This window comes from Leptonychotes weddellii, chromosome 4 (assembly GCF_054177405.1).
Source record: "Leptonychotes weddellii isolate Sample4059 chromosome 4, ASM5417740v2, whole genome shotgun sequence".
Classification (NCBI taxonomy): domain Eukaryota; kingdom Metazoa; phylum Chordata; class Mammalia; order Carnivora; family Phocidae; genus Leptonychotes; species Leptonychotes weddellii.
Genome location: NC_138372.1, coordinates 28379654 through 28406327, shown reverse-complemented (window position 1 = coordinate 28406327; position 26674 = coordinate 28379654). Strand labels below are relative to the sequence as shown.

Genomic DNA, 26674 nt, shown 5'->3' with positions numbered 1-26674 from the left:
AAACATCTGGCTCACAGTAAATATGAATGAGAAGTAACAATTTTTTTTTTAAGATTTTATTTATTTATTTGAGAGAGAGAGAACACATGAGAGGGGATAGGGTCAGAGGACGAAGCAAACTCCCTGCCGAGCAGGGAGCCCGATGCGGGACTCGATCCAGGGACTCCAGGATCATGACCTGAGCCGAAGGCAGTCGCTTAACCAACTGAGCCACCCAGGCACCCGAGAAGTAACAATTATTATTCAATACATATAGTCTATTGTCTGTGTTCCTGGTGAAGGCCACCAGAAAGCAAAACAAGGTCTGGATGGTTCTACCAGAGCCATTGCTGTTACTGCCCCATCACCAGAAAGTTTCCCCACAGTGTCTGCTTCTTTACATTGCTACCTTTTGATTCAAAGTCTGGACCTGTGCCCTTGGCTGCAAGTAAGATTAGATAAATCAATTAAGAATATGAATGTTGGGGCGCCTGGGTGGCTCAGTCGGTTAAGGGGCTGCCTTTGGCTCAGGTCATGATCTTCCCTCTACCCCTCCGCCCTGCTTGTGATCTCTTGCATGTGCATGCTCTTTCTCTCTCAAATAAATAAATAAAATACTTTTTTAAAGAAAGGAATATGAATGTTTTGGCTGTAGACAACAGGACACATGAGTTTGGTGACTTTTTTCTTAAGTGTATTTTTCCCAAGAAGAATAGAGGTAGGCAATTTTACTGGCTCAGTAAAATCAGCTGATACCTCTGTGATTCAGTTAGACTTATCCTTAGAGTTGCAAGTTGGCTGTCATAGCCCAAGCCATCACATCATGTTTAAGGAAAGAGGAAAAAGGAAGAGGAAGGTGCAGCATCTGAAATTGGAAAGCTAGTTTCCTGAGGAACTCCACAAAGCATACCCTGCTTTCTATCTCATAGCCAGAACCAACAGTCAACAAACATTTCAGCTTCCTGGTCCCTCAAAGAGATACTTCCAAGGTGCACATTTCACAGTGTTTCTGAGGGTCCCCAGAAGGACCAAGCCCCAGCTGCCCACAGCAGTAACCCACTCATTAATGAGTCCTTTACTGGCTTTTCTCCCTATCCCAGAGTCATTTATCTCATGGAACCCATACTAAAGAGAATGGGATTAGCTGGCTCTGCAACCCTAAGAAAGTGATAGCATTGTCGGCTTTGATGCTGTAAGGGGCACTCTCTGTCTGGGATGTTACCCAAATATATAAAAGGGTTGCAGATGCTGAGTGTCCAGTAGGAATGATAGATGTCCACTATAATAAATGCCGGGAATGGCCCAACATCAACATATACCCTTCTTTCTATACTTACACTTCAAAAATGAAACAAAACTCCTCAGTAAAACACCTTTTATAACCTAAATTGTCATCACCGTACTCACCCCTCTACCCCCCCAAAAAAGGAATTGACAAAACTCTCATCAGTTACTTCATCCAGCTCCAAGTCCAAGATATCCAAATAATGTGTGTCTTCTGCTAGTTCCATAATGATGCTTCCTCAGTGTTCCTCAGCCTATGGACTGATCTTTAAAGTCAACCACCACAACATAGTACATCCTATATATGTTGCGGTGGAAAGGAGAAGAAAATTAGATACAATATGTAACTACTGAACTGACATGGCAAGAAACATTTCTATAGCAATCACAAGGTCTTAGTTGATGGTTTTGACTTCATGACTTTACATATCTATTACCCATTCCACATTCTCTGTCTTCAACCAGCACTTCAGTTCATCAGGGTCACAGCGATTGGAAAAGAAAGAGGGCATGAAGGAAGCATGCTGCGGTCTTCAAGGATCTGATCAAGAAGTGGCATATATTACTTCCACTACATTGCGTGAACTAGAATATAATCACATAGCTTGTAGTTGGGGCTGTGAGGTTTTTCTTCTTCCTTTTTTTTTTTTTAAGTTAAGCCCATCGTGGGGCTTGAACTCAGGACGCTGAGATCAAGATCTGAGCTGAGATCAAGAGTCAGATGCTTAACCAACTGAGCCATCCAGGCGGCCCAGGACTATGAGTTTTCTATAGGTGACTCAGACCTTCTCTCCTAAGGGATTGGAGGTCTTGCCTGTCCTGCCTGTAAAATATTCCCATAACATTCTGCACTAAACATGGCAGGAGCAGGAGGACCGCTAAGGATCCCCTGAATTATATCCCTAATCCTCCCTTCCTATAGTATAGTGACAGTTCTCCTTTGCCTTGATAATAGGCTCATTCACCCGAGCCAACCATCATAATCCAAGACATGCATGTAAAGTTTAACAATAGGCTCTCCAAGCCCAGATTTGTAGCATTTGCCAATTTCTGTAGTATAAATACTCCCACCATGGCCAGTTTTTAACTAACAATATGTCACTGAATATAGAGTTGAGAAAAAGGCACTGTGGTATATGGAATAATGGCTCTCCAAAGATGACCACATCCTAATCTCTGGGACCTGTGAATATACTATCTTACATGGCAAAGGGACTTGGCAGATGTGATGAAATTAAGGATATTGAGATGGAGAGATTATCCAGGTAGGCCCAATGCAATCAACATGGAACCTTATCAGGAAAGGAAGTCAGCGTTAGAAAGAGATGTTACAAGAAAGCAGAAGTCTTAGTTATACAACCAAGGAATATAGGCAGCCTCCAGAAGCTGGAAAAGTTAGGCAACCAATTTTCCTCAGAGCTTCTGGTAGGAACACACCTGGGCTCACACCTTGATTTTAGCCCCAGAAGACACACTTCCGATTTCTGATCTTCCGAACTCTAACAAATTTGTGTGCAGCTACTAAACCTGTGGTAATTTTTTATAGCAACAGTAGGAAACTGACACAAGCACCCAGTCAACTCCTGCAAACCTGTATGAGCTGCCTCTAGAACACCAAGTTAACTTTTTCTTTTTTATCTCTTACCTAGTGACGAGACAAGCCCAAATTGGCAAATGGCAGCCTTACTGTGCAGTCCAGTGGAAGTATTCCCATGTCCTCTGGTGGGAGCATGCCTCCCTTGGGTAATAGAACTTGTGAAGAGCCATGGTCAGAATCACAGAGACATGAAGATCAACATTTAAGAGTCAGTTAGATAGGACAGAATTGCCACTCCATATTTACCCTCTCTTCCTGCATTCCATCTATTTTGTTCTACGTGAAAGGCTACTGCACATTTGTTTACCGGTGCACAATTTACAGCGCTTCCTGTAGAACTTCAGTCTCGTAAGGTGTTGTCCCTTACTTATGGCCATGGATTGGGCACCTTTTGTGCCCATTGGTGCACCTTTCTACTCCAGCCTTTGCTGTGGCTACCAGGTGCTTGCAGGTGTGACCTAACAGCCCTTGGCTTCCACTGCTTTCTCCAAGTATCTTGCTTTCTGCCCCAGGGCTTCTTTCATGGAATTCACCTCGTGGGTTGTCTGTGGGAACTTGCACTGTGATTTTGATACATGTGTCAACCTAAAAGTGCCAACTTGAGAGTTCGAAGGAGTTAACCAGCAACTGGGAAACCCTTGACCAATGAAGGACAGGAGCCAGTGCATAAATATTCCCTCTTCCTTCCCTGGTTGGACAATTATGAGGCACATTCTACAGTGCTGCAGAGTATTTCCAGCAGAATCGACATCCACATGCCCAAAGCAGTGACCTTCTGGATCAGTCGTCCTTGGATTGGCTTTCCTGGTTTGCCTGTTTTACCCTTCCTACTCTCTGACTCCTGTTCCTTGGGATCACTCCTAAAAATAAACTACCTGTTTGCACGCCCTTGTCTCAGACTCTGCTTTTGGGGGAAATTAAGTCTAAAAGATTTGGTAGTAGAAGTGACCCAAGAGAGACACCTGGGTGGCTTAGTCGTTAAGCATCTGCCTTCGGCTCGGGTCATGATCCCAGGGTCCTGGAATCGAGCCCCACATCGGGCTCCTTCCTCAGCGGGAAGCCTGCTTCTCCCTCTACCACTCCCCTGCTTGTGTTCCAGCTCTCACTGTGTCTCTCTCTGTCAAATAAATAAATAAAATCTTAAAAAAAAAAAAAAAAAAAGAAGTGACCCAAGAAAGCAGATTCTCAGCATAGGATTCTAGAACTGGATCAGACCTCAATGAGCACCCCATTCTTGGTGATTCATGCAGTAGTGATAACCCTTGACAATGCAGTAGCCTCATAATTACTAAAAGTCTCACCAGTGGCATACTGTAATAAGGTGTATAAGAAAGGTGAAGCGTTGACTTAAGAGACAGAGGTAACATTTGAATGGCTTGTGGCAATAGTATTATAAGGATTATGGTGTCAGCTGGCTTTAGTTAATGGCTTTTGAAGTCTGGGGAAAAAAGTTAACAGGCTAGCTGGCAACATGAATATCTATATCTATAGCTATATATTTATATATTTCAACCCTGGCTTGAGTGTTACACTGAACTGAAGTTACTCACTTCTTCTTCATCAGTCATTTCTTTCTGTCCCTTTCCCTAACTTCTCTGCTGCATGTGACAGTTCCTAAAAGTTCATTCTTAGGTTCTCTATTCCTTATTCTTTCCACTGATGAATTACCCTTGTCTCATGTCTTTAGTTATTATTTAGTTTCATTTCAGTGTCCCTCTGGTGTGTCTGCCATCCTTTTTTTTTTTTTTAATAAAGATTTTATTTATTTATTTGAGACAGAGAATGAGAGAGAGGATGAAAGGGGGGAGGGTCAGAGGGAGAAGCAGACTCCCCGCCGAGCATGGAGCCCGATGCGGGACTCGATCCCGGGACTCCAGGATCATGACCTGAGCCGAAGGCAGTCGCTTAACCAACTGAGCCACCCAGGCGCCCTGTCTGCCATCCTTTTATTTAGCTTTAGGTTCTTGAACATCTTGCTTCAAATGTGCTAAATGACATTGGACAGTGAGCGTGTCAGTAAATTGCCACAAGATGGCAGCCTTGCTAATTTTGGCTTCAAGTTGGAGGGAGTAGGAGTGACTTCTAAAAAGACTTTAATCTTATTTATTTAACATTTGTTGAAAGCCTGCTCAATACCTGGTCTTTTAATATATTAGTATTGGGTTTTAAAAAAATTCACGAAAGTTAAGTATAATCCCCTTTGCAGATGAGAAAACTGAGTTGAAAATGGTTAACTTGCGCAAAGTCAGGACCTAGATTTGAAACCAGTTTTCTGACTCCAAACCCCATTCTCTTTCCATTACGTAAGTGAATCTCAAGCTACAACAGTATTATTTAGGGGTTTTTGTTTTTGTTTTCGTTTTAATTACAAGTAACCGAAAACCAACTTGAGCTAGTTTAACAACAACACAATAAAGCTTTTAGGAATGCCTCATGGAAGCCTAAAAGGAAACGATGTCTTGGCTTTAAAAGAGAGAATAGAGCTAGGAATTGGAAAGCCTTCAAGACTCAGAGGAGGGGGCGCCTGGGTGGCTCAGTTGGTTGGGCGACTGGCTTCGGCTCAGGTCATGATCCTGGAGTCCCGGGATCGAGTCCCGCATCGGGCTCCCTGCTCGGCAGGGAGTCTGCTTCTCCCTCTGACCTTCCTCCCTCTCATGCTCTCTGTCTCTCATTCTCTCTCTCAAATAAATAAATAAAATCTTTAAAAAAAAAAAAAAGACTCAGAGGAGGAAGGACAGAAAAATGGGGGAGGGGAAGAGAAAGGGAAAGCTGGGGTGGCCTAAAAGATTAAACTCTGCCCCATTCCTCATTCAACTAGAATAGTCCCATTTTTAATGCATTTTACCTATTGGGGCCCCGATGTCAGGTTCTGTTTGAAAAATAAGGATTATAGGGGTGCCTGGGTGGCTCAGTTGTTAAGTGTCTGCCTTCAGCTCAGGTCATGGTCCCAGGGTCCTGGGATCGAGCCCCATATCGGGCTCCCTCCTTGGAAGGGAGTCTGCTTCTCCCTCTCCCACTCCCCCTGCTTGTCTTCCCTCTCTCACTGTGTCTCTCTCTGTCAAATAAATAAAATCTTAAAAAAAGAAAGAAAGAAAAAGAAGGTTTGGATATATTAGATAGTGCTTTTAAACCACTGGTGTAATGTATGAAGCCATTCCCATATTACTGGACATTTAGGGCTGTTGAGGTTTTCCTAATTTTTCACTCTAGTAAGTAAAATTGTGATGCATATTCTTTCATATTGTCCTGGACAGTGCATGAAGCCATCTAGTACTTCTGTTTCTCCTGGCCTTTACAACTTCCCTTAAGGGAGGAAAGAGGTGAGGAGTGTAGCCTTAGGCAATTCTAGCCTGTGCCCAAAGGCCAGTGCTACTTGGGCCTTCCCTGATGGTCAGCCAGTCCAGAAATAGGTAGCGCGCATCTAACTACATGCCAGGTACTACTGAGCACTGTGGACACAATGGTGAATAAAATAGGTACAGCCTGTCATCATGGAGCCTAGTAGGGAAGATGGACATGAAACAGATAGTCCACTAAATAATTACAAGACTCAGAAGCAAAGTGCTGTGTCAGAGAAGTTCAGAAGGTTAAGGAAATACACAACACAGTGAGATGACCTAATCTCGGGGGAGAGGGGGGATTAGGGCAGGCTGCCCTGAGGAAATGTTACTTAATCTGAGACTTGCGAGATCGAGCCCCATGTCCAGCTCCACACTGAGGGTGGAGCCTGCTTAAGATTCTCTCTCCTTCTCCTTCTGCCCTTCCCTGCTCGCACATGTGCGCTCTCTCTCTCTCTCAAAAAAAAGGAAAATGGAAGGTACACAACAGAGCCAATATGAAATCCTACAAGCATATGTTGATTAGAGTTTAGTCCAACTGCCTGAGACTCATTCTTGTTCACTGTGGTTTTTGGCTCCAGTGTCTGGGCTCTTGATTCCACCCTCTGAATCATCCTTTCTTTCTCATAAGAAAATTCAGTTAGCAACTGGGTAGCCTCAAGGCCCTTCCAGCCCTCTGCCATGCAGTTCCAAAGCCAATGCCAATGTTTTAGGCTTTTGTTATGGCAACATCCATACCAAACTGTTTCATTATTGCTACATAGTGAATCACCTCCCAAATTTAGAAGCTGTATAAATTTGAGTCCTCTCAGAAGCAGATGACAAGGATGGAATCAGAAGTCCAAGGTGGCAATGCCTGTGAAAGATAAAGATGAGAGGAAGTAGGAGTAGACAGGAAGAATCTTCAGACCATGATGTGGGACCTACATCTGTAACAGAAAGATTGGGTAGAAAATGCTTCAGAGTTGCATTTTCTGAAGCGGGGCAGAGAAGCTCTGAAGAAGACTTGGCCAGGCTTATTTCCCATTACAGCCCCACAAGAGGGAGAAATAGCCCAGCTTCAGTATGCCCACTGGGCTTAGTCATCAGCTGGGACTAATCCAGGGAGAGTGTGCCTTGGCATGAATGTCGTGGCAAATCCCAACAGTATGACAGTTGGCAGATGTCAGCTACCTAAGCTCTTCACAGCAGTTCTTTTCTAAAAGGTATATCTAAGAGCTCATGCACACAGTCCGTCCCTTGCACTGCTCAGGATCCAATCTTCCACACATCTTTGGAAAGCAGCTCCTCCTTCCAGGCCTCTCTTATTGAAGGAAAACTTAGAAGAGGGAGGTTAATGGTATGAACTATAGCTCCCATTGCTGCAAATGGTTGAATTGTCTCTTTTTTTTTAAATTAATTTAGAGACTCTTATTGTATATTACAGGTATTAATCCCTTTTCAATTCCATATATTGCAAACATTTTTCCAATTCATCCTTTGACTTTGTTATCTTTTCCGTTATTAAAAAAAATGGATTTTGCTGAGGTCAAATAAACCTAACTTTTCCTTGATCTTCTGAGCTTTTCTCTTGTTTAAAAGGTCTTTCTAAATCTTAAATTATATGTTTAGAGTCCAAAATATTTTCTTAAAATTTTATTTTTTTTAACCTTTAAACTTTAATGCACCCAGAATTTATTTCTGAATGTAGTGAGTTTGGGAGTCCAATCTTACTTTCTTTCTGGTGGTTGGCTAATTGTGCCAGTGCCATTTATTAATTTTACTAAATAAACCACACATTCCTCACTGAATTAAAATACCATTTTGTCATTCCTAAAATCTTCATGTACACATGTCTGAACTCAGTCTATTTTTATGCTAACATTTACTTTTTCATAATCAGTATTTTATTATTTTTTTGATGATCAGAACACAGACACTATGAACAATTTGTACATAATTCTAAGTATTGAAAATCTCTCAAAGTTACATGGCTGTAATAATTTTTTTTATGGCTGTAATAACTTTCTGAACAACTTTGCAATGTTCTAGCTTAAAAATTGCAATCAATTTGTTCATAAAAAGAGAATATCAAATACCAGTATCTTAAAATACTGATGAACTATTAGGTGTAAAACTCCACATATTTATAGTTAAAATCAAGCATAATGCCTATACCATAAAATTTTCAAATACTTCATATCCCATTAACAAAGAATGAAAAAACTAGATCATACCATGCAAAAGATGTCACAGATGGCATATAATTACGACAGTTGTTTTGTTTTGTTTTAAGGTTTGATTTAATATATTTTTATTTAGAAAACTTTACCCAATATTAGAGAGTATATATTTTCATCAAGCATTTCCATGGAGCTTTTGTAAATATTGTCCATACTCTAGACCATGCTCTACCTTTGTTGAAAACAAGTCTCAAATACCAAAGAATCAGTATTTTACTTACCACATTGTGTGTCTACCTCATAATTGGAGGACAATAATAGCAACACCTTAAAATATTCTGTATGTTTGGAAATATTAAAACATACTGCTAAACTGTTCAAATAAGACAGCATATAGGAAATCAGAAAATACTTAGAGCTGACTTAAAAAATACAATATATTGGATGTCTGGGTGACTCAGTCGGTTAAATGTCTGCCTTCGGCTCAGGTCATGATCCCAGGGTCCTGGGATCAAGTCCTGCATCGGACTCTCTGTTCAGTGGGGAGTCTGCTTCTCCCTCTGCCCCTCCCCCTGCTTGTGATCTCTCTCTCAAATAAATAAATAAATAAAATCTTTTTAAAAAATACGATATATTAGGGGCACCTGGGTGGCTCAGTCGTTAAGCGTCTGCCTTCAGCTCAGGTCATGGTCCCAGGGTCCTGGGATCGAGCCCCGCATCAGGCTCCCAGCTCAGCGGGAAGCCTGCTTCTCCCTCTCCCACTCCCCAAGCTTGTGTTCCCTCTCTCGCTGCGTCTCTCTCTGTCAAATAAATAAATAAAATCTTTAAAAAAAGAATACGATATATTAAAACTTATGGAATGTGCTTAATGCATAGCCTGAGTGCTCACATTAGAAGATAAACTAATTACTTAAAAAGCTGAGCGTTGGGGTGCTTGGCTGGTTCAGTTCGTAGAACACGCAACTGACTCTTGATCTTGGGGTGGTGTGTAGAGATTGCTTAAAAATAAAATCTTAAAAAAATTTTTTTAAATAAATAAATAAAAAGCTAAGTGTTAAATTCAAGAAGTTAGAGACCAACAGAACTGATCCAAAAAAATAGAAGTAATGAGATATAAAAATAAGAGGAGAAACTAAATAAATAGAAAACAAATACATGTGATTAAAAAAAGGTTGGCAGGGGCGCCTGGGTGGCTCAGTTGGTTAAGCGACTGCCTTCGGCTCAGGTCATGATCCTGGAGTCCCTGGATTGAGTCCCGCATTGGGCTCCCTGCTCGGCAGGGGGTCTGCTTCTCCCTCTGACCCTCCCCCCTCTCATGTGCTCTCTCTCATTCTCTCTCTCTCAAATAAATAAATAAAATCTTTAAAAAAATAAATAAATAAATAAAAATAAAATAAAATAAAAAAAGGTTGGCAGGACACCTGGGTGGCTCAGTCGTTAAGTGTCTGCCTTCGGCTCAGGTCATGATCCCAGGATCCCGGGATCGAGTGCCACATCAGGCTCCTTGCTCAGCTGGGAGTCTGCTTCTCCCTGTTCCCCTCCCCCAGCTTGTACTTGTCCTTGTTCTCTCTCTCTCTCTCAAAAATAAATAAATAAAATCTTTAAAAAATAAAAAGATATAAAAAGATTGGCACAGGCAAAAGCTGATTCTTTGAGAAAAGTCATAAAAGAGACAAAACTCTAGTGAAATGATGAAGAGAAGGAACAAAAAAATTTTAAGTAAAAAAGAAGACATACTACAGATAAAACGGAGACTGATGGAGTAACATATTTAAAAACTATTTACCAAAACAAAACAAAACAACAACAACAAAAAACTATTTACCACAGCTCACCCTCTAGCCAACATACCTCACATCCATCAAATATGCAAAATACATTCAACCTCCTGCCAGGACATTCTCATCACATTATGGTGTCAGCTCAATGTACAGGACCTCATCCTCTAAATGAAGTCGAGTTGTAGATGAGACTCTTCAGATGTGGTTCCTCTTGATCTGGAGATATGTGAAATGAATAAATCAAGTTGTCTGCAACACAAACATAGTATACACTGGTGTTATGGGGTTAGGATAATGCAAAAAACATTTAAAGAGGTGGGGAAGGATAGGAAAAAGTCAGTGTTTCGTAGTAATTCTGAAACCCATGCAATTCTGAAACCCCTAAACCCCATGAATATGTTTCTATTTACTTGATTGTGACTCAGTCCTGCTTCCTGGGAATGATTCTTTGTGGCTCTGAGCTGCTTTGTGGATTCGTGATTCTTCACTTTGAGTCATCCTTCCTTTCTTTTTTTTTAAGACTTTATTCATTTGAGAGAGAGAGGGAGAGAGCATAAGCAGGAGGGAGGGGCAGAGGGAGAGGGAGAAACAGACTTCCTGCTGAGCAGGAAGCCTGATGCAGGCTCACCCCAGGATCCTGGGATCATGACCTGAGCCAAAGGCAGATGCTTAACCCACTGAGTCATCCAGGTGCCCCTCATCCTTCCTTTCTCATAAGAAGTGGCTCATATTCCACTGGGTGATGTATGGAATTGTTGAGTCACCATATTGTACACCTGAAATTAACATAACACTGTACACTAACTATACTGGAATTAAAATTTTAAAAAGGAAATGGCTCATATTTGCTGCTGTGTAGACTTCACAGACTGCTTCTTACCCATAGAAAGTTGGGAGTTTCCAGGGCTCTTTTCATTTTGAACTGTCCTTTTCACTTGAAGCTGGTGGTGTTTCCACAATGTAGTTCTCTTACATTTTATGTTTTTGTGAAGCTCCTTTCTACCTTGGTCTGAGATTCAGTATACTAAAGGAAAAACACCCTTAAGATTTTTTTTGTTAAAGGTTTATTTTATTTATTTATTTATTTTAGAGAGAGAGCACACATGCACTCTGGGGGAGGGGCAGAGGGAGACAATCTCAAGCAGACTCCTTGCTGAGCCCAGACCTGTCATGGAGCTCAATCCCACAACCTGGAGATCATGACCTGGGCCAAAATCAAGAGTTGGACTCTCAACCAACTGAACCACCCAGGTGCCCCAACACCCTTAAGATTCTTAAAAGTTCTCTTGTCTAGTAAGAAAAAGAGTAAGAGGGATTTTATTTATTTATTTATTTATTTTTTAAATATTTATTTAAGTAATTTCTATACCTAACGTGGGACTCAAACTCACAACTTCAAGACCAAGAATCGTGCACTTCTCTGACTGAGCCAGCCAGGTGCCCCAGTAAGAGGTATTTTAACATTCTTAGAGGCCACTTCATTTACTTGAGTGGATCTATGAAATGTGTACTTAAAACTTCCTAAAATCTTAACAAAAATTCTTAAAACTGCACTCTCGACTCCATCTTTATCTTAAGAGTATTCTTCCTTTGAGAAACTTTTGATGGCTAGAAAGACTGTCCTGAGCCCCTCACATACCCTCTAAACTCTTTGAAGCTAAACAGTTCCCTTTTTAGCTTATCTCTCTCTTCCTGTACCTTATCATAGACAGCTAAAAGAAACCAGTTGGCACTTAGAACATTCTGCCTAGGGATCTCCTTAGCCAAATTCACCCATACATTAAGTGTACTTTTTATTTTGTGTTTTATCACAGATGACATTCTTATTTATTTATTTATTTATTTAGGGAGCGAGTGAGTGAGCACGTGGGGGGTGGGGGGGATGGATGGGAAGAGGGAGAGGGAGAGAGAGAATCTCAGATCTCAGGCAGGCCATGCTCAGCAGCGGAACCTGATGCAGGGCTTGATCTTATGACCCTGAGATCATGACCTGAGCCGAAACTAAGAGTCAGACACAACCTACTGAGCCACCCAGGAGCCCCCAAGTGACATTGTTCTGAGTGTTTTACTACTGCATTACAGGAGTTGCCTTTCTCCCACCTCCAATGACAATTTCCTTTCTTGCCTTCAAATATCACTAACAGTCTCCTTGAGGCCCTGCCAGCTTCCAGCCACTACTGGTCCCAAGCCATTGCCACATGGTTTAGGTTTTTGTCACAGCAGCATAATACTTTAGTATCAATTTCTGTCCTAGTTATCTATTAGTTCATAAGAAACCACATCAAAACTTACTAATTAAAACAATAACTTATTATCCCTTATGCTTTGGTGGGTTGACTGAGCTCAGTTGGGCAGTCCTCATTTGGGGTGTCTCATATGATTACCCTCAGATAGTAGGTGGGACTGGAGCCATCTGAAGCCTTGACTGGGCTGGATATCCAAGCTGACTCATTCACATAACTGGAAGTGGATGCTGGCTTTCTGCTGGGAGCTTAGTTGGGTCTGTCAATCAAAGTGCCTACAGGTAGCCCATACACAGGGTTTGGGATTCTCACACTATGATGACTGGGTTCTGAGAGGGACTATCTTAAGAAAAAACATTCTAAGATTCCAGATGAAAGCTACAGTGTTTCTTATGATCGGAGGAAGTCCCAGAACAGTACTTCCTCTACATTCTACTGATTAAGCAAGTCAGCATTCTGTTGATTAAGTGAGTCATTAAGTCCATTCCAGGTTCAAGGGGAGGGATAATGCCAGGGAGGCAATGAATCATGTTCATCCCTGGAGACTATCTACAAAATCAACTTTTGTAACCTAAGGGCAGGGAGAAAAAATTTTTAACTCTGAAAAGTGCAACTTGAATGGATCAGATTATATTAAAATCAAAACCTTTGGTTCAGTGAAGGACTGTGTGGGCAAAGTGAAAAGACAGATGACAAAATGAGAAAAGATACTTTCATTGTCTAATGCCAGTAAGAGATTTTTATCTAAGAGCAGAGTTCAGCAAACTCTTTCCATAAACAATCAAACAGTGAATATTTTAGCCTGGTTTTGTGATCCATTTGTTCTCTGACACAATTTTTCAACTCTACTGTTGTAGCTGGGAAGCGGCCACAGGCAGAAAGTGAATGGGTGTGACTCTGTTCTAATAAAATTTTATTTACCAAAACTGGAAGTGGGCCAGTTTGGGTCTGTGAGCCATAGTTTGCTGATCCCTGATCTAGAAAAGACAACGAACTCCTGTATATCAACAAGAAAAATACAGCAACTCCAATTTTAAAAATAGAAAGGGATGTAAGTAGGCAATACACAGCAGAGGAAAATCAGAAGAGTAATAAGCATATGAAGAGATATTTAAACTAAATTATAATCAGAGAAATATAAATTAACAATGAGATATTACTTTACATCTAATCAGACAGCAAAAATTAGGGAGATAATGGTGAGCTTTGTTGAGGAAATAGGGACTCTTCATGATGGGAATAAAGACAGGTGCAGGGGCACCTGGGTGGCTCAGTCTGTCAGATAAATAAATAAAATCTTAAAAAGAAAAAAAAGACAGGTGCAACTATTCTAGAGTACAATATGGTGGCACATAGTTTAATAGTGTATGTGTATACCTAATGACTCAGCAAATCTGCTCCCAAGTCTGTATCTCAGTGAAATTCCCACACAAGTCCTTAAGGAGTCATGAACTAGAATGTTCATTGCAGCATTACTTGTGGTGCAGAAGAGTGGAGACCATCTGAATTTCTGTCATCTGAAGAGTAAATACATAAAATGTAGTGAATGTACACCAAAGAGTACTATATAGCAGTTGGGAGCAATGAATTAGATACACAGTGCTGGTTTTAACAAGTCAGAATAAGTTATAAACACAAACCACTTATGCAAATGTAAAATATATAGGCACAAAACAATATCTGTTTTGCAAGAACACAAACACGAAGCTATATATCAAACACAAACAAAAATTACAGTAGTTGTCTATGGAGTAGGAAAGGAAGTGATTATGGAATGAAAGGGAATATATATAGAGAGAACATTGCATGCACCAATGATGATAATGTGCCATGAAATGAGGAAAATGATTAACTGCATCTGAGGTTAAAATAAAAATAACAGATAATATAAAATGCCAGAGTGTCAGTTTTTCTTTTGAAGGAGTAAAGAAGGCAACTCCAAAGGAAAATGAACCTCAACAAGAACTGTGAACCCCCCCCTTCAGTTCTCTTTACTTGGGATTAGCCACACACAGGCTAGCATGTGAAAGAGTGTGCTGGGTAGCCAGCATGAAAAACATCTGAACAATAGTGTGCAATGTCTGTTTGAGGTTACCAAGGTTTGAATTCGTGTATTCCAAATTCTGAATGTGTATTGATGACAGTGAAAGAAGTGTAGGTTATATCTGAATCCACCTACCCATGCATAGTATCCAATATCCATAGTATGATTCCATTTTCATTAAAAAATACCATTGTAGGGATGCCTGGTTGGCTCAGTCAGTAGAGCATTCAACTCTTGATCTTGGGGTTGTAAGTCGAGCCCCACATTGAGTGCAGAGATTATTTTAAAAAAATAAAATCATAAAAAATGTACTGTTATATATTAATACATATATACATACAAAAAAAGTTGGAGGACTTTGCTCTAAACTGTTGACAGAGGTACCCATGGGGTGGGTGTGTCAGAGATTGGTCAATAATTCATCAAATCTCTTTCCTCTTCCTTGTAGACACCCATTAGCTTATATCTCTCAGCCACCCTTTCAGATAGGAATGAACACGTGCCTGAGATCTGGCCAATAGAATTGACAATTCTCCATGCTCTTTCTCCTTCTATGGCTACTTTGGAAGGTCTGTGTTCAATATGGAGACACAAGATGAAAGGAGCCTGGGCCCCTGAATCATTGTTTAGAAGAGAGCAGTTTAATGATCAGAAGGAAAAAATATTTTTTATTTTATTAGGCATCTGAGATCTCAGGGTTTGTTAAACTGCTAGTATACATTAACTCATACAGCAGTATTTAGGAATCTTTAACTTTCTATATTATACATTTAGGTATTGTTTGCATTTTGTAGAACTTTCTTTTTTATTATTTTTTTCTTTTCTTTCTTTTTTTCAAACCAGTAAAAATGGGTTTATTTGGGAATAGCAGAGAATTAGAATCCAGGACAAACAAGCTACAGCAAAAATCATAGGCAACTTCTTATAATGCATTTATAATTAGCCTTCTATCCAATATATATTTTTTAAATTAATGTTTCATAATTTATAATCAACTCTTTTTCCTTGTTCTCTGAGTAATTCCTTCTTTTTTTTTTTAAAGATTTTATTTATTTATTTTTATTTTTTTATTTTCTATTTTTTTAAAGATTTTATTTATTTATTTGACAGAGAAAGACACAGCGAGAGAGGGAACACAAACGGGGAGTGGGAGAGGGAGAAGCAGACTCCCTGCCGAGTAGGGAGCCCGATGCGGGACTCGATCCAGGGACTCCAGGATCATGACCTGAGCCGAAGGCAGTCGCTTAACCAACTGAGCCACCCAGGCGCCCAAGATTTTATTTATTTATTTGACAGAGAGAGACACAGCGAGAGAGGGAACACAAGCAGGGGGAGTGGGAGAGGAAGAAGAAGGCTTCCCGTGGAGCAGGGAGCCCGATGTGGGGCTCGATCCCAGGACTCTGGGATCACGACCCGAGCCGAAGGCAGACGCTTAACGACTGAGCCACCAAGGCGCCCCTCTGAGTAATTCCTTCTTAACATTTTTGTAGTAAACACAAAGTTGAATGGTGTTACTGGATGGCTGATTGTCCAAGGTGTAGAAGTATAGAAGTCAGCTTGCTATCCTTTTTGGTTTTCTTTCTTTCTTTTTTTAAAAAAAAGATTTATTTATTTATTTGAGAGAGAGCGCATGTGCCTGGGGGGAGGGGCAGAAGGAGATGGGGAGAGAATCCCAAGCTGACTCCTTGCTGAGCACAGAACCTGATGCAGGGCTAGATCCCAGGACCCTGAGATCACAACCTGAGCCGAAACCAATAGTCAGATGCCACCCAGGTGCCCCTCTTTTTCGTTTTCTTAATTAAGATATAATTTACACACTATAAAATTCACCCTTCTAAGTATACAAAATTCAGTAGTTTTTTTTTTTTTTTAAAGATTTTATTTATTTATTTGACAGAGAGAGACAGCGAGAGAGGGAACACAAGCAGGGGGAGTGGGAGAGGGAGAAGCAGGCTTCCCCGCAGAGCAGGGGGCCCGATGTGGGGCTCGATCCCAGGACCCTGGGATCATGACCTGAGCCAAAAGCAGACGCTTAACGACTGAGCCACCCAGGTGCCCCAAAATTCAGTAATTTTTAATGTATTTATCAGGCCTTGCAACCGTCACCACATATCCAGAACATTTCCCTCACCTCAAAAAGAAGCCCCATGCCCTTTAGCAGTCATCATTCCCCATGGCCCCCACCCAGCATCTGACAACCACTGATCTACTTTCTGTCTCTATGAATTTTCCCATTCTGTGCATTTCATATAAATGGAATCTACAATATGTGGCCTTTTGTGTCTGGCTTCTTTCACTAAGCACAATATTTTCAAGGTCTATCTATGTTGCATCATATATTACTACTTTACTCATTTTATGTGTGAATACTATTTCATTTATGGATATACCATATTTTGTTTACTTATTCATCAGTTGATGGACATTTGAGTTGTTTCCACTTTCTGACTTATGAAGAGTGATGCTATGTACAAGTTTTTGTATGAACATATGTTTTTTCAATTTCCTGGGGTATATACCTGGGAGTAAAATTTCTGGGTCATACGGCAACTCTATGTGTAACTTTTTGAGCAACTGATAAACTATTTTCAGCAGTAGCTGTATCATTTTGTATTCCCACCAACAATGTATCAGGGTTCCAATTTCTCAACATTCTCTCTAACGCTTGTTATTGTCTGTCTTTGATTATGGCAATCCTAGTGGGTATAAAGTGGTATTTCATTGTGGTTTCAATTTGCATTTCCCTAATGATTAATTTCTTTCTATTTTAATGTGTGTGTGTGTGTCTGTGTGGTGATGTGAAATTACTTTGCTATAGTGATAAGGTATTTGTGGATTATATGTTAAAGAAAACATAAAACAGAGAGTTGGTTCTATTCTCTCCCATGTTTTTCATTCATCTCTTCTCCCCCACAACAAACAAAAAGACAATAAATTCATTTTAACTTCTTTATGTAGCAAGGTGGCTAGGTGGGATACAGTTTGGGAGTCAGTGCTTCTCATAAGTGAAATTCATTAATACCCTTCTCTCCACCTCCACATATCTATTTAAAGCTTAGTCAGCTCAGGCTGCCTTGACAAAATACCATAGACGGGTGGCTTGAAAAACAGAAATTAATTTTCTCACAGTTCTGGAGGCTGAAACGTCTAAGTTGAAGGTGCCAACTGATTCGGTTTCCGTTGAGACTCTCTTCTTGGCTTGCAGACAGCCACCTTCTTGCTATGTCCTCAGATGGCCTTTCCTCAGTGCATGCTCTTCGGGAGGGAGAGGGGGAGAGAGAGAGAGAAGAGAGAGAGAAAGAGATGATGCGAGTACTCTGGTGTCTCTTCTTATAAGGACCCTAATCCTAACAGGACAGGAGAGCCATCCTCCTGACCTTATTTAACCTTAATTGTTTCCTTAAATGTTCTATCTCCAAATACAGCCACACTAGGGGTTTAGGGCTTCAACATATGAATGGGGAGCAGGGAACACAAACATTCAGTATATCCATTGATTTTTTTTTTAAAGATTTTATTTATTTATTTATTTGAGAGACAGAGAGAGAGCACATGAGAGGGGGGAGGGTCAGAGGGAGAAGCAGACTCCCCACTGAGCAGGGAGCCCGATGCGGGACCCGATCCCGGTACTCCAGGATCATGACCTGAGCCGAAGGCAGTCGCTTAACCAACTGAGCCACCCAGGCGCCCCTATATCCATTGATTTCTTAAGAACCTCCCGAGAAGGGGCGCCTGGGTGGCTCAGTCGGGTTAGCGTCTGCCTTCGGCTCAGGTCATGGTCCCAGGGTCCTGGGATCGAGCCCCACATCAGGCTCCCTGCTCAGTGGGGAGCCTGCTTCTCCCTCTTCCTCTGCCTGCCACTCCCCCTGCTTGTGCTCGCTCTCTGTCAAATTAATAAAATCTTAAAAAAAAAAAGAACCTCCCGAGAAACAGTGTTGATTTCTGTCCACTATTTGATTCAGACACATCTGAATGCCATCTGATGGATCGGTATGGCCCTGACTGACTGCAGGGAAGCTCAACTGTGCACTTGAGGAAAAATTCGAGAAGGGGGCTGCATGAGGCTGGCACAAAAAGCCAAATCCAGCAACAGGGACCACAAGAGGGGAGTACCAGGTCACTGCACTATGCTACACCAAGGGCACCATTCATTTCATAATCTATGTGAGTGGCACTCCCTGGAGTTTCTTGGTAGTGCAAAACCAATAAGGCTGTACCCTAGGTGGTGGTTCTGAATATGATGTATCTGAAACTACTGGTACCCTTCCAGGAACCATTCCCATCCAGATATTATGGAGGTAGTCTGGGAGAAAATTGCTTTATGCATGTGTTGAAAAAGCTAGGTCACTAAATATCATCTCAGGGGGGGTTCTTTTTGCTATCTCTGGTACTTTTTCCGAGTTTAGAGTCCTTTTGCCATGGGTCCCTCCCAATTGAGCTTAATGCTAAGGGATTAACTACTAACTAAAGTCCTTTGTCTATGAGCAATGGAGACTAACTCTGGTTAACTTAAGGGGGAACATATAGGAACTTATTGAAAGAAAATGTGAAAATTCACAAAATCAAAAGACAGTCTGGGGAACCAGGTATCAAGATATTCAGAAATTAGGGCAGTTCTGGATATGTAGTTAATAGAAAGCCTATTGAGGATGCTGCCCCAGAATGAATCAGCTCTAAGAGTTTTCTGTTCTTCCTGTCTCCCACTAAAATATTCTTCCAGAGAAAGCACTTCCCAGTGGCCTAGTTGGGAATTGATGCCATCCTCTGACTAGGGAAGGAAAGAGAACCATGACTGACAGCCCACCAAGCCAGCAAGCAGTGGGGGAGGAGACACTCTCCAAAAGAAGGAGCTAGAATGCTGATAGAGAAAAACAACAGATGTCCTTGCATTCCAACCACGGGTTGCCAAGCAACGTCCTCCCACTTTTTTTCATACCATACACAACTTTTTAAATGCCTCTGCCTGACATAATATAATTATCTCACAGGCAAGCAAAAAAACCCCACACTCAACTCCTTCCAAAAGGATACAACCCATGTCCAGTTATGGCATCCATTCCTTCCCTGGTTCTATCAAGATCCCCCTCCATACTTTGAAACTTGTGGACAAAATGACAAATTTAAACATTGCCAACGAACACCGTACACAATTCTAGGGGAAGGGAATAGGGAAGAGAAGGATAACTACTTTTAAATATATCTGACTTTCTGTATATTATTGGATGTAAATTGAAGAAGGAAAAACCCCATCTTCCTCCTGTGTTTCCCCTTTACTCTCATATGACTACCACACTCATAGCACTTCTGACACCAGGTGGGGGTTTTTTCTGCAACACTAGCTGAGCATCCTCCAATTTAACTCCATTCTGATGCTCTCTACCTGAAAACAGTGTCAGATCCCACAGGTTACGGGCTCAGTCCTATAAGACTGCCTCCCACCCTTACTTCAGATGCCAATTGCAAACCCAGGTTGTCACTGTGCTTCTGACCAGCTGGCTGTAAATCAAAGGTTCCCATGATCCCCTCCTCAGGTTCAATTAATTTGCTAGAGAGGCTCACAGGACTCAGGAAAACCATCTACTTGCTGTGTAATAGCTTATTATAAAAGGTGTGTAAAGGACACAGATGAACATCCAGATGGAAGTGATATGTGGGGTAAGGTATATGGGAAGGAGCACAGGGCTTCCATGCCCCTCTGGGCATGCCTCCACATGTTCAGCAACCTGGATGCTCTCTGAACCCTACACTACTATTGGGATTTTTTTTTAAAGATTTTATTTATTTATTTGACAGAGAGAGACACAGCGAAAGAGGGAACACAAGCAGGGGGAGTGGGAGAAGGAGAAGCAGGCTTCCTGCTGAGCAGGGAGCCCGATCCGTCCTGGGATCATGACCTGAGCTGAAGGCAGATGCCCAACTGACTGAGCCACCCAGGGCGCCCCAAATTCTAAGCTTCTAATCATGACTTGGTTTATCTGATGACCAGCTGCTAACCAGGAGCCCACCAGAGTCACCTCATTAGAACAAAAGATGCTACTACCACCCGGGAAATTCCAAGGGATTTAGGGACTTTGCATCAGGACTTGAGTTAAAGACAAAATGCTAGAACAAAAGATGTTCCTAGTGCTCTTATCACTGAGGAAATTAGGAGGGTTTTAGGAGCTCTGTGCCAGGAACCAGGGGCAGAGACAGATACATATATTCTATTATCTCACGAAGTTATACCTCAATAAAAGAGAAAAAATATACATGACACAGCAAGGAAGGAAATACAAGTACGGACAGCAGTTCCCACTTACGGAGCTGATTATGGTTTTTATGACTTCTCTCCTCCCCTGCCCATCTGTATTCTCTTTCACTGGCCAGCACGCTGTTGGTCTAGTGCTTTGCCAGGTGGGTTGTGGTAGACAGTCTTCAGGTAGCACCCAGTGGTTCTCAACTCAGGTGTTCATGCCCTTGTATAGTCTTCTGCCACACTGAATAGATCCTAGAATATTTTTGATTACTGGGATCAAGTCCTCCCCCAGGGTAGCTACATCATCTGCTCTTATGCTTACTACTCTGGTTTTCAGCTCTCTTTCCACTTTGGACGCTGAAGATTTCTCTTTCATCTTACCAATTCAGTTACGAGTTTCCTTAAATTTTAGTCAGGATTTCTAAGTGTTTATAATATAAATGTTTTCAGTTTTTCTTATGTTTCAGATTGCTGAAGTTGGAAGTCCCTGTGTGTTTACTTTTCCATCTCCTCCACTAGACTGCAAGCTCCATAGGGACAGGGAGGATGTTTGGTTCATAATTATGTTCCCACAATCTAGCACTGTGCCTGGTCTATAATGGACATTTATTACATGTTTGCTAAAGGCATGAATGCAAGCAGGGAAGGAATGAATGCCATAACTGGACATGGGTTTCTCCTTTTGGAAGGCATTGAGTGCATTTTTTGTTTGCATGTGAGATTATTACATTCATTAATTAATCAATTGATTAATGAGAAGGCACATAGAAGACTTTCCTCCTTTTAAAAAAAAAAAGATTTTATTTATTTATTTGACAGAGAGAGAGAGAGGCAGCTAGAGAGGGAACACAAGCAGGGGGAGTGGGAGAGGGAGAAGCAGGCTCCTGGCCAAGCAGGGAGCCCGATGCAAGGCTTAATCCCAGGACCCTGGATTCATGACCTGAGCCGAAGGCAGACACTTAACGACTGAGCCACCCAGGCGCCCCAAGACTTTCCTCCTTTAACAAGATTCTCTTTCAGAATTGTTTGTTGCTGATAATTAGACCTTGATACTTGCCTTTTAGACTACCAGTGTTTGGCCTGCAAACATGGTTGTCATTTGAGTTTTACTTCTTCTTACATTTATTTTTTATAAAACCTTGAAAATCTCTAGAGGAAGTGGAATTTGGTTATGCTGACCTAGTGTTAACACTGACAGACATAGACTTCTCCATGTCAGGCTAAAAGAAACAACATTTATTTATGTAAACAAATTTTGCATTGTTATTTGTAGAATCGTTCTTTAATGGATGGATATTTGAGTGATTGAAAATTTGTATTGTTTAGAAGAGTTGTCCCCTAGTCTGTAGAGTTTGACTTGGTCAATTACATGATCAAAAGAGAATTCTTGATTCTTTTTTCCAAACCTGCACTTGCCCCATCTTTCCCTTTTCTGAAATTTTATCTAGTATTCAGGTCAAACCCTTAAGAAACAACTGTGAATCCTTTTTTCTTCCCATCCCCCAGCTCTCACACTCCAATTCATTAGCAGTCTTGTTGACTCTCTTCAAAAGATTTCGAGGGGGGCCTGTGTGGCTCAGTCAGTTAAGTCCAACTCTTGATCTCAGCTCAGGTCTTGATCTCAGGGTCGTGAGTTCAAGCCCCGCATTAGGCTACATGCCTGTGGAGCCTACTTAAAAAAAAAAAATTAGAGAATCCAATCTCTTCTCTGAAGCCCTATCTACCAAGTCTAAAGTCCCATCATCTGTTACCTAGCCTACTGTGATGGAGCCCTAACTCATCTGCCTGTTTTCACTCTTGTCCCCACTATCAGTTCTCCACTCAACAGCCAGATGGAACTTTTCCAAAATATAAATCAGATCCCATTATATATATATGTAATGGGCTAATGTAAAAGGTATCTGGAAAACTTAGCCTCTTGTGTCATCCCTGGCTACACTGTAGATAGCTAGGGACCATTTCACAAAAATGATGTGATGTTCCATTCCTAGGAAATTAAAAAAAAAAAAAGGAGGGAGGTGTTGCTGCTATAGGAAGTTATAAATAGCAAATCTTGACCTAATCATCTTGGCTCTTGTCCACACTTCATTGAGCAGCCAGTGCAAACAACCTCTGAGCAATCAGCATGAGAATGTTGGAAAAATTGTCATAATAACCTGATGTTTTCCAGATAGATTCCTGCTGTTCTACTTGCTTCTCTCATTGCAAAGTTGACCTTTGATGAGCTAGTGAAAGGCTGGTTCCTATGATGACCCAGGGTTGCTTTGCTGATGTTATGCCATCACTCAGCAGGAATGAATATGGTGGATTTTGATCCTTTTCAATGATGCCTTCCAGAAGGACCAATGGCCAGAAATACAGTGGGCAAAAAAAGGTTTTCTAAATCTCAGGTAGAGAGGCATACTTACCATGAAGCTGATAAAGCTTAAGATTTAGGACCCCTTCCTTGCATGAGACCCTTCCAAGGGTCTAATTTTGTATTCATACTTACATATTATTTTTCTTAAAAAGAACCCCACCGTTTGCAATCAAGTTTATAAGCCCTCTCCCCAGGTTTTGTGACAGCTACCAGAAAAAGGAGATTCAGGATGTTGGTAATGAGGAACTGGGAGAAAAGAGCAGCAAATGCCATGTCCCTGGGACCTTCTATTTTGCTGACCCCCTGAGAAACCTTCTGAAATCTACTCATTCCAAGTCACTCAACATCCACACCCTTAACTCAACTTTAACTGCTTTTTGCCCTTCCAAAGAATCCTGGCAAATTGCCAACTGCATGGACCACCATGAGATCTTACTGAAAGAGATAATCCTAAATATCTTAACTATGAAACTATATGTCAGCTGAATCATCTCTTCTCCATGGACCAGCAAGAGACCAGTTTGTAGTAGGTAGTTCCACTTGGCCCGCCTCTGTGCCATCCAACGTAAGAGCTGAGCTTCACCGAAGTCCTGGCAGGATATATGTGAACTTCTTGGAACACAGTAGACTCTCTGACTTATTAAATAAACGGAACTAAGAGTGAGACCCTTTGCTTTGATCTCTGCCCCCAAGTCATGGATGATCAAAACACTCTGGATTTGCATTAACTTGGGTAGCTACATCTTGAGGCAAAATTGTACAAAATAACTGGACGAGTGGTAGTCCTTCCCAGGTGTTGCACCCTTCAGTTTCATCATCTCCAAAGTAGGACATTGAAGTCTTGCTGAGTTACATCTTTAATAATACTTTTTCAGTGTTTAAGAACCACCATTTTGAAAGCACCCCATAAAAACTATATGATCCTCAGACCCCACAAAACCTAACTGTACATCTTCCATACTTCAGGGAGTGGCAAATCAAAAATTTCATTACTTTCTATTTATTTATTTATTTTTAAAGATTTTATTTATTTATTTGAGAGAGTGCATGAGAGAGAAAGAGAGAGAGAGAGCATGAGTGGGGAGGGAGGGGCAGACTCCCGCTGAGCAGGGAACCTGACTTGGGGCTTGATCCCAGAGCCCTGGGATCATGACCTGAGCTGAAGGCAAACACTTAACTGACTCAGCCATTCAGGTGCCCCTTATTACTTTCTATTTAAAGATCAAGTTAATTTAGGATCAATATATTCCTGACTATACTAGGTATGAGAATGTTCCACACGTCCCAGCAATGTGGAGGTCAAGGTAACAACTCAAGTTTTCAATCTGGCTAAAAAAATCACTTTGCTTCTAACTTTACTTAATATTCTATGCCTCCTATTTATTAAGTATCACATTGTCCAGGAGGTTCACCAGGAAACTGCATGGTCAGATAAAGCTAACATTTTTTTCCCCCTTAGGTTCTTATAATTGTATCATATGAAATGGGATGATTATAAGAAAGATGGATTTCCCCCCCCAAAAAAAGAAAGATGGATTCCAGGGTGCCTGGCTGGCTCAGTCAGTGGAGCGTGTGACTCTTGATCTTGGGATCATGAGTTCGAGCCCCATGTCGGGTGGAGAGATTACCTCAAAATAAAATCTTAAAAAAAAAAAAAAAAGAAAGATGGATTCCATTAACTATAAGACCCCCACTGGATGGGTTTAGATATCCATATTGCATATTCAAAATTGAGGAGAACTAAATTGCTCTGCATAATAGAGGAAGACAAATTTGGAGTACAAAAGGCAGTTCTAGAGGAAAGAGGAGATAGGAAAGGGAGAGAGATAGGAGCCAGCAAAATTCTGGAGCATTGGGTGTACAGGGGGTTAAATGTCACTGAGAATGGCAGGATAACTGAAAAGAATTTTCTTAATGAGTTTATTATTTTTTCATTTTGCAATCTTATTTCTATATTTATCCAGTAGCATAATTAATTGATCAACCAATTAATTTTTTAACTTCTCAATGTAGTTGCAAGCATATAAATTTGGCCAAAGGTTAAAAGCAAGAAAAACCAAACAAACAGAACTCCCTAGTCATGGGGCACTTGGGTGGCTCAGTCACCTCTCCCTTGTCTGGGAACTGTCCCCTTCCCAGGCCCACCTTCTGGTTACAGGGGTGGGTATGGTTGGGACTGCGTGGTCTCACTTTTCCGGCTGCAGCCAATGATGAAGATCTGACCTAAGCTGAGACTTGGTCCCTTTCCCAAGAATCTGGATTGGGACCGAGAGACTCCAGCCTTGCCTGAGATAATATCCTAAGCAGGAACAATTAAAAACTTGGAAGCTGGGGTGCCTGGGTTGCTCTGTCAGTTGAGCATCAGTCTCTTGGTTTTGGCTCAGCTCATGATCTCAGGGTCCTGAAATCAAGCCCCGCATCTGTCTCTGCACTCAGGGAGGAGTCTGCTTGAGATTCTCTCTCTCCTTCTTCCTCTGCCCCTCCCCTGCTCGCTTTCTCTCTCTCTCTCAAATAAATAAATAAATCTTGGGGCACCTGGGTGGCTCGGTCGTTAAGCATCTGCCTTCAGCTCAGGTCATGATCCCAGGATCCTCAGATTGAGCCCCGCATCGGACTCCCTGCTCTGCAGGAAGCCTGCTTCTCCCTCTCCCACTCCCCCTGCTTGTGATCCCTCTCTTGCTGTCTCTCTCTGTCAAATAAATAAAATCTTAAAAAAAAAAAAACTTTAAAATAAATAAATAAATAATAAGTAAATCTCTCTAGTCATTAAATTGACTTCTTTTAAGCACTATGTAAAGAAATAACTGAAGGGGCGCCTGGGTGGCTCAGTTGGTTAAGCGACTGCCTTCGGCTCAGGTCATGATCCCAGGATCCTGGGATCAAGCCCCACATCGGGCTCCCTGCTCGGCTGGAAGCCTGCTTCTCCCTCTCCCACTCCCCCTGCTTGTGTTCCCTCTTACACTGTCTCTCTCTCTCTCTGTCAAATAAATAAAATCTTAAAAAAAAAAAAAGAAATGACTGAAAAGAATTTCAACATTGGAATTTTCCCTTATGCAAAGTTTAAGCGTACATCACTTCAGTGTAAACACTTCCTTCATCTTCTCCCTGCTCCCCAGCATCCCTAATCTTCTGTAACACCTACTACTCAAACAAATGCTTGACGTGAGTAGTTTTTGTGATGCTTGGAACCCGGAGGGATAACATGAGGCTATAATTCCTGGGAATTCACAGGATTCTTTTTTTAAAAAAATTTTATTGTTATGTTAATCACCATACATTACATCATTAGTTTTAGATGTAGTGTTCCATGATTCATTGTTTGTGCATAACACCCAGTGCTCCATGCAGAATGTGCCCTCTTTAATACCCATCACCAGGCTAACCCATCCTCCCACCCGCCTCCCCTCTAGAACCCTCAGTTTGTTTTTCAGAGTCCATCGTCTCTCATGGTTCGTCTCCCCCTCCGATTTCCCCATCTTCATTCTTCCCCTCCTGCTATCTTCTTCTTTTTTTTTTCTAAACATATATTGCATTATTTGTTTCAGAGGTACAGATCTGAGATTCAACAGTCTTGCACAATTCACAGCACTTACCAGAGCACATACCCTCCCCAGTGTCTATCAGCCAGTCACCCCATTCCTCCCACCCCACC

General features: G+C 41.4%; 2 long non-coding RNA genes across 2 annotated transcripts in view; both read right to left on the bottom strand.

Moving 5' to 3' along the window:
- Positions 1–26674, bottom strand: part of LOC145721245 (uncharacterized) — a 210988-nt gene that overhangs the window by 2174 nt on the left and 182140 nt on the right. The gene's annotated exons all lie outside the window — the stretch shown is intronic.
- On the bottom strand, positions 231–15483 carry LOC145721244 (uncharacterized). Its single transcript, XR_014144828.1, has 3 exons — positions 13762–15483; positions 10212–10390; positions 231–1561 (listed from the first exon to the last, which is right to left on the bottom strand). It is a non-coding gene; the product is annotated as an uncharacterized LOC145721244 (long non-coding RNA).